The sequence below is a fragment of the Macrobrachium nipponense genome, chromosome 4 (assembly GCF_015104395.2).
Source record: "Macrobrachium nipponense isolate FS-2020 chromosome 4, ASM1510439v2, whole genome shotgun sequence".
Lineage (NCBI taxonomy): Eukaryota > Metazoa > Arthropoda > Malacostraca > Decapoda > Palaemonidae > Macrobrachium > Macrobrachium nipponense.
The window spans coordinates 59,527,290-59,536,857 of NC_061100.1; positions in this window are offsets into that span (position 1 = coordinate 59,527,290).

Here is a 9,568-nt window from a genome sequence, read left to right on the forward strand (position 1 = left end):
TGCGATTGTCGAAATGTTTGCACCATTTAAAATTAGCTGTTTACATAAAGTTTTTTATATATGAAAATGTGCGTAATTTCATGTAGAATACAACTAAAAATGATATTGAAGGTTGTAGCTTTTCTCTTTTTCGAAATATTTGCATATAAATCACGATAAATAGAAAAAAACCAGGTTCGGTCAAATTTGACTCTACCGAAATAGTTGAAAAACGCAATTGTAAGCTAAAACTCTTACGGCCTAGTAATATTCTGTCATTTTTCTTCATTTTGAAACAAATTTGAAGTCTCTAAAACAATATTGTGATTTATGGTGAATTTTTGAAAAATATATTTACCTTCACTCCGCGCGCCGATTCGCGGCCGCAAGTCTCCGAAATACGTACATGGCATTATCCTAATATTTGTTCCTTTTCATATTAGCCTTTTTATAGAGTTTCATATATCAAAATGTGCGCAAATTCATGAAGAATACAATAAAAAATAATTGAAGGTTGTAGCTTTTTCCATCTTCGAAATATGTCCATATAAAAAAAATATATATATTAAAATTTCGACATTCGGTCAAATTTAACTCGTCCGAAATGATCGAAATCTGCAATTCTAATCTAAAACTCTTGACAGTATCGTAATATTCAATCATTTGTCTTAATTTTGAAACAAATTGGAAGTCTCTAGAACATTATTTAGAATTACGGTGAATTTTGAAAAATAACATTTTTTTACGTCCGCTCGTTACGAATTCGTACATCATTTTGTGATAATATTTTTCCGGTGTTGCTTTTATTGTTTTACAATGTATTATATATCAAAATAATTGCAATTTAGTGTACAATACAACGCAAAAAAAGTAACTGGTTAGCTTTGACCGTTTTCTGCACAGCGTGATTTGAATACAATTATGTATGAATTTTTTTTTTCGCTACCATATATCGCATTATTTACATATGATAATGATATTATTTTCATTTCTGATGGTTGCATTCTAAACTTCAGGCAATGACAAAAAAAGGAGCAAAAAATGAACTCTTAATCTTCAAAAGTACGCGCGCTGTAATTTTTTGAAAAAATTATTTTTTCCACTTCCGCGCTCACTCCAAACCAGGCCCGGCATACGGGAGACGTTTTGATTTTTAGGGCTCCGGCGTAAGAGGGTTAAACATACAGATGAAAGGAAATATCTTTAAGGTAACTAATTTGTAATTAAGTCGGTGATTTTATCTTTAGAGTCATTCTAAAACTTTTGACTTACACAGGGGTTCAAAAAATACAAGGTCAGAGCTAAGGTTAAGATTACAATTGCAGATTCTAAAAGATTTTGTGAAAAGACATCTTTTGATCTAGCGAATAATGAACTGCCATTCCAATTTATCCCCTAACCATTTTGACTTAAATTAATGAATATTGCATTGGATGTTTGCCCAGTTTTGACAGAATACTTATGCTAGTTAATTCTTACCTCTAAGTATTTGCTAGATTAGCCAATATAAAAGGAGGGGCAGTCCAAACATGGAATCTTATAAATATCACGTTGTTGCTTTCCTAAAGGACATTTTTTATTAGCATTCCTTTTACTGTGTTATTATTATAGAAGAAAAAAGGTTGACCTTAAAAAGATTTTAACGATGATTTTATGGTTTCTAAACCGTCAGAATAATGCAAGCAAAAAATGTTCTTAGAAATTTCTAACTCCATGTTACTTTTACTATAAAACTTTTTGTGGATTTTATTTTAGCAAATATCTTTTGTATGTGAATGATGATATAAATATGTCCCTATTTTTCTTATGTAGTCGATTTCTTGATCCAAAAATTTGGGACTGACAATGCTCAGTGCTCACAAAAACATAGAAGAAAAACTTGATGCTTTGATATTAAGATGGTGGCCTAAATAAAAATAGACATAAGTTGTTGGTTGGTTTCCTATAAATACTGAATTTGCATTGAAGTGGTTCGCTATATATTAAAACATCTAAGAAAGGGAAGCAATTGTCTTTTTCCAATTCTAAGGTAAACTTTAATTGGTGGTACCTGGTTATTCAAATTAGAGAGTGAATCATTTACAGCAATACCAGAAGGCAAGACAGCTAAAATATCGTCAACACATCTATACCACTTTAAAGGAATATAAATGATATTAGGTAAATATGGTTTGTCAAAGAATTCCATTTACAAGTGTGAAGGGACTACGTTGTTTCACTTTCATTCGCGGGTTTTGCCTTTATTTATACATTCATCACGTTCCAGATTTTCGTGATTCAGTTATACAGACAGACAGACACACAGATATGTGTATATATATTATCTATATATATATATATATATATATATTATATATACGACTAATTATCACGTCACCGTGATTCATATAAATTATTCAAGCTACAAATGTCCTTTAATATCTAATTCGCTCTACCTCGGAATTGATATATTTTCATATATGTAAACTGAAGGGGAATTTTTTTTTTAGTTTTATAATAATTTTGTCCTCTCGTGGGTTGTTTTTTGTTTGTTTGTATGGTGCTTTTACGTTGCATGGAACCAGTGGTTATTCAGCAAAAGGACCAACAGCTTTTCGTGACTTCCGAACCACGTCGAGAGTGAACTTCTATCACCAGAAATACACATCTCTGACCCTCAATGGAATGTCCGAGAATTGAACTCGCGGCCACCGATGTGGCAGGCCAAGACCAAACCGACCATGCCACTGAGGCGCTCTCTCGTGGGTTGGGACCACCGTCCAGCAGACAGATATATATATATATATATATATATATATATAATATATATATATATATATATATATATATAAGCAAATCCCACAGGAAAATGATAGTCAGAAATCCAAGCGCTTTCGTCTTTACTCAGACATTGTCAAGGAGCTAATGAAGTACAATTGGAGAGAAAGGTCTCAGGTACAAAACAAGATCAAGAATACCAGATGGTTAATTGTCAAAAGGGTAACAATTAAAAGAGATAGTCCAGGTTTATCGGATATCACACGGTCACAAACTTAAACAGATTTGACCCTAACTGAAATTACAAAGTATCTTTACAGTCTAAAACATGTAAAAACTGAATATATTAATTTTGTTCCTTATATTTATCTACAACTTTTTTCATTATGAAAGCATCAAGTTTAAATAAACCAAGACTTAAATTTAGAACATTTCTATTATTTGACTTGATAAAACAAGATTCAATGATATTCCTTTTAACTGTGTCATTACATGGGACTAAGGCTCTTGCTTGACTCCAGTTAATAGGATGGTCTAAATCTCTCATATGTACAAATAATGCATTCGATATTTGCCCAGTTCTCACAGAATACTGATGTTGTTTGAGACGTTGTGAAAGAGATTTGCCGGTCTGTCCGTAATAGACTTTATCACACTTTTTGCAAGGAATTTCATATATGCAGCCTGGAAGATCTTTAGGAGAATTTTTGATTACTAAACTCTTGAGATTAATATTACTGAAAACAACATTTATGTTAAAAAGCTTTAAAATTCTAGGAATATCTAAAAACCATTCATCATAGGGTAATTCTAGAATGTTATGCTTACTAAATTCAAGTTTGTCATTAGTTGAATAAAATGTTTTTCTAGCTCTTTTCCATGCCACATCTACAAAGGTCCTTGGGTATTTGAGTTTCATTGCAATATCATAAGTAGTTTTAATTTCAGCGTCAATAAACTGCGGGCTACAGACACGTAAAGCCCTTAGAAACATCCCAGAAAAAACAGAGAATTTAACATTTTGATGGTGATTGGAGTAGTAATGAACAAAAGAGGCAATATTGGTTGATTTTCGAAAGACTGAAAAGGTGAAATTTCTATCATTTCTATGGACAGTTACATCAAGAAAATTCAAATTACAATTTCTTTCTTCCTCTACAATAAATTTTATAGAAGGGACTAAATTATTGAGATTATTAAAGAATTCCTGGAGATTTTCGTGAACAAATATATATAGATATATATATATATATATATATATATATATATATATATATGTGTGTGTGTGTGTGTGTGTGTGTGTGTGTGTGCGTGTGTGTGTATATATATATATATAAAACTGATTCACGAAGATATGGAACGTGATGAATTATTAAATAAAAGCAAATTTCACTTTTCCTTCGATGCATTTGCCTTTATTTATTGCTCACTCCACTCCGTCTCTAATTCTATAAAACCTGACATCTAGAGTCGATAATATGTTCCCTCTCTCTCTCTCTCTCTCTCTCTCTCTCTCTCTCTCTCTCTCTGTTAAACCAAGTCATACTTATGATTTTCATTCTACTGAACAAGAAATATATATATAAAACATCATCTTTATAAGTGCATCTGATTGCATAGACAAACATTTTACCGAAAATAAAACTTTTATTTATTCATTTATTTATTTATTTACTTATTTGCTCTAGCTCTCTTTCACTTGGCGTACGAACCTTAAAAGTTCCTCCATCTAATCTCATCTATATGTGGAATGAAACCCAAACGTAAAAGCTTAGGCGATGAAGTCTAGAACAGCCATTAGCTGCCGCCCCCTGCTAATTATCAACCACAGACTTCAGCCATAAGCGTCACTACCTCTTAATAAATGCAGCTGGATCTTGTGTCTACTGGACTAGAAACGAACTGGTGGCTGTTTATCTCATCTTCCGGCCCATTTCACTCAACAAGTTGTAGTGTTATGTTGACAAACACTTGGCAGAGACTTTTCATAAAGATATGAAAGGCGGTTGGAAGGCATTTAGGCGGTGTTCATTTCGCTAGAGAACTTCCTCTCGTCGTCAGTCTTTTCCGGAGCTCTGGTTTCTCCCTCAAGTAGACAGCCTTTAACTGCACCATGAGATGCCTCTCTCTCTCTCTCTGTCTCTGTCTCTGTCTCTCTCTCTCTCTCACACAAACACACACAAATTCACCTTTTCCTGGAGAGGGGATGATATGATTCTGACTTCAGAGGGTGTTAGACTTCCGGTTCTAAGAAAGCATTTTTTTTGGGATGGGGTTCATCACCCATTGCCTTTCTCTACCTGGTTATAATAAAAGAAAATCGTCAAAATACAACAATCTTCGTAGGCCAAAAGGGGCACATTCTTTTTTCAGAAAACAGGATAGCTTGAAATTCACGTCTGGTCTCTGTTTGGTGAGGTGCGGTCGTTAAGCGATGAGCTAAAGGACATTCGGGAAAGTAAGAGGCAAAGGAAGAAAGAGTAAGCGAGGGACACGCAGCGACAAAAGCCATCACCATCACCACCACCACATAACCAATCGGTAACTCATGATTCCAGCAGAGAGCATCATAATTTGCTGATTATTCTATTCTGCCCTTCTTTTCCTCTTTACGACTCCATAACGAAACCGTTGGTTGTCGAATAAAGTGGGAAATAACTGCTGAAATGGAGAGGGGTTTTGCATGAGAGAAATGGAAAGGGGTTTTGCAACGTTCGATAAAATTATCACTGATGCTGTTGTTATTGTTCGCCTGCAAGAACAGCAAAAACATTGCAACAAATGCAATAATCACTGTCAGAGGAAAATATATTTCTTCAAGGTCATCTACTTAGTTTAACTGTTTAGACTCATCCTAATGCAGATGAATCATATCTCAAGGTAACTTCAGTCCAATCTGTTAAAAACCAGATTTCTCCTTCTGTATTGAAATATCAAGTAATTTCGAAGATGTTCTAGACTAATTATTTAGTACGCGCGGTCAAATGTTACAGCTTTGACATGGTAAAAAAAAACTTTACTTTTGATAAAAAAAGAAAAAGATGGTGACTAGCACATGAAGATGCTCTTCTGTCTTCGCTTTTTAAATCAGAATCTTAGGAAAAGATTGCACAAATAAATATACTGAACTGGAGGTTTCTAAAATCCTCGCATAAAAACCCTGTCAGGAGGGTATTGTCAATCGGATTTCGCGGACGATTTAACACTCGGACTCATTCTCAAGGAATTGTTACGGCGGATGCCCCCACCAGACTCGTCTCACGTGGGAGTTAACGAGGATCAAAATCAACAATGGACTGACCCCCTTCCATCATAGGACACCCGCAGTCTCCAATAGCACCAACGCCGACAAGCCACATCGGCGAATTCCATATGAGAAACTTATCACTTCCCAACTTTCTGTTCTCCACTGAATATGATTAAACTGTTAATTGAAATTTATGGTTTTGTCGTGTAAATAATAATTATATGAACACTTTTAGTTTTCACACAGACACACACACACACACACACACATATATATATATATATATATAGATATATATATATATATATATATATAGTATAGTATATATATATATATATATATATATTATATATATATATATATATATATATATATATATATATATATATATATATATATATATATATATATGAGGTTCTAGTCCACAGGGCTTTTCTTTTTCCTCTATGGACTACAACGTCATATATCTATTTTCGTGAAAAAGGAAGACAAACACATCATATATATATATATATATATATATATATATATATATATATATATATATATATATAATATATATAGAGAGAGAGAGAGAGAGAGAGAGAGAGAGAGAGAGAGAGAGAGAGAGTATGCCCAAATATATATAATTTTACTAAAACAATAGAAAAAATAAACTATTCTGCTCTGCGTTAAAGCATTCATAAAGAACTTCACAAAGAAAAATAAGTAAAAGAAATAATCGAACAGATGCAATTTTCCTACTGACGCTGAAGCAACGAGCACTTGGGGAGGTTTCGAAAGAACTGTGTAATTGCAATGTTTTTTCAACACAAACTTCAACTAATTATTTGTTTTATCATGACTTGTCCCTAAACTTGTGAACTGAGGAGAATGTAAACCAATCTAATTAGAGCCTAACATTCCTCATTAAACACAAAATTACCTTAAATTCGACTCCACTTGCACACTGCCGAACCAGAAGCCTTTTCACATGACTTCAAATAATTTGACTTCAAAGATGACTTGTTAGAGTAATTTATTTCAAGAGTCCATTTCTTTCTTTGAATAGAATATGAGAAGCTACCTTGAGATATGATTCATCCGCAATAGGAAAAGTACAAACAGTAAAACTAGGGAGATGGCCTTCTTGAAGAAATTTATTTTCCTCTGACAGTGATTATCGCGATTGTTGCAATGTTTTTGTTGTTCTTGCAGGTGAACAATAACAGCAACAACAGTGATAATCTTATAGAATGTCGATAAAGATCTGTCATGCAAAACCTTTTTCCGTTGCAGCAGTTTATTTCCTCCTTTATTTCAGATTTCCCGAGAAAAAGTGATGATGCTTTATTATTTGAACGAAACTCATACTCATACATACATACATACATACATATATATATATATATATACTGATATATATATATATATCTATATATATATATATATATATATATGCACGCATTAACTTATGCTGCCTTTAATGTCAATTTCGCGCTACCTCAGTATTAATATATTTTCATATAACTGAAGGGGAATTTTTAGTTGATAACAATTTCGTCGGCTTCCGGGCGTGAGCCTTGGAACCAAGAAATCAGGAAGTACAGTGAAGCGCCTTTAACCACACAGCTACCACGAGAGGATATAAGCTAAGCCGCCTCTCACCTACAAATCTCTGTCGCGCTCAGGTATTCGTTGTTTTGGAGTCGGCATCAACCCTCCTCCTCGACCTAGACAACTGTGTAGAGCTTTTGTCGCACGTAGCCAATTTATGAATCTGATCACATCACCATGTTACATATATATACATTAAGCTACAAATGTTCTTTAATATCTAATTCGCTCTACCTCAGAATTAATATATTTTCATATATATAAAATGAAAATATATTGATTCTGAGGTAGAGCTAAGTAGATATTAGGACATTTGTAGCTTAATTTGTATATATGAATCACGGTGATGTGATCAACTCACACACACACACACACAACACACACACACATATATATATATACATATATATATATATATATATATATATATATATATATATATATATATATATATATATATATATATATATATATATATATATATTAGAGGCCCCCTCCTCAGCCTAAACTAAAATTGATATGGACAAAAATAAATGTAATTCAGAACAGGTATATATTTAAGTTTCTCTCTGAGTATTTAATATTTTGTGTGGCTTCCATCCGCCTGTACCACAGCCTGCATTCTTGAGGGGTATGATTTCAGCAAACCACAAAAAAGCTGAGACTCAAACTCCATTTCCCTGAGCACTTTGGTCACCTCTCTTCGCATGTCGTCGAGGCTTGGTATATCATCATAGTTCACTGTGTGCGGTTCAACACGATCCTTTAAGATACTACCAATATTTTTACACACATTAAGGTCATGGGAGCTACCTGGAAATTTACTGCCTTATCATGCAAAAATCAACAGATCACACATTTTCAGGATCTTTGAGGAAAGGAAATACTCCACCAGGAAGCAAAGTTTCTCTGAAGTATTCACCATTCCATGACTCCTTTTTCTTTGATAATCCACATTAACCGTTTGGCTGTGAAACAGAGAAAAATGCCCAAACATTCAGGAAATTTCGCAACTTGGCGATAGCACACGCCATCTCTGATATCATCCAACTTTGCAGCCAAAATGATGTCATTTTTATGATTTGGCTTCCTGACTGTGTAAATGAAGAATTCATCTGATGCGGCAACATGGAGAAAGTCAGCTTCATCCCAATCTTTAAGAAATTAACCACAAAACCATGCATGGTCTCCTTTCTGTTGCTGAGTGATGCTGGGCTTGCTGATAACATGAAATGGCTTGAGGCCAGATTTTTTCAACTCATGATATACAGCACTATAACTTCTCTATTTTCCCCTTTTCTAGTTCAAGTGCCAATTTATGTAAAGACTTCATTGGTCTACCCACTGCCTCAGTTATAATGTCTTTTGACTCCTGAGAAAGGACTTCAGGCCTTCCAAGATTCTCACTCTTTTCGCAATGACAATCGTATGATTTTTGTTCCCGTTTCTTTTAGCAAAGGATTAATCTCTTTTAAAGCATTTAGCTATCCAAGAACGTGAAATGAAGGATGCGCTAGCATCCCTGGCCTCTCTGAAGGTTATAGCCCAGATTTAATCATTCCATCTGATTTCCTCTGAGTCGTTAGCCATGGCTGTATCTAACTCCATCACTCAGTCTGAAAATACAATCAATGTTAAATGAAAAATCGCTTAATAGAAACTTAAGATAATGCACTTAGAGATAGGCTTTAGCAGAAAACTTCATAACTTTCCATTTGTTCTGTGGAGGGGTCCTCTAAATTCGAAACACCCACACACAAGGGTCATTCAAGTAGTGACGCATAACAGTTTTTTCTCGGCCAATTTTCATTCAAGAAATTTCAAATTTTGTGTGTAACATCCTTAAATATTTCCATGTTATGTTATGTAATTTCATTAATTTCCGATATATAGCTGTGGTATATTAACTAGCAAAACAGGCTATGAAACTGAGGTAAATTTCAAACAAAGGGCAGGGATAGAATACCTTTGAAGGCAAAGTAAACCATT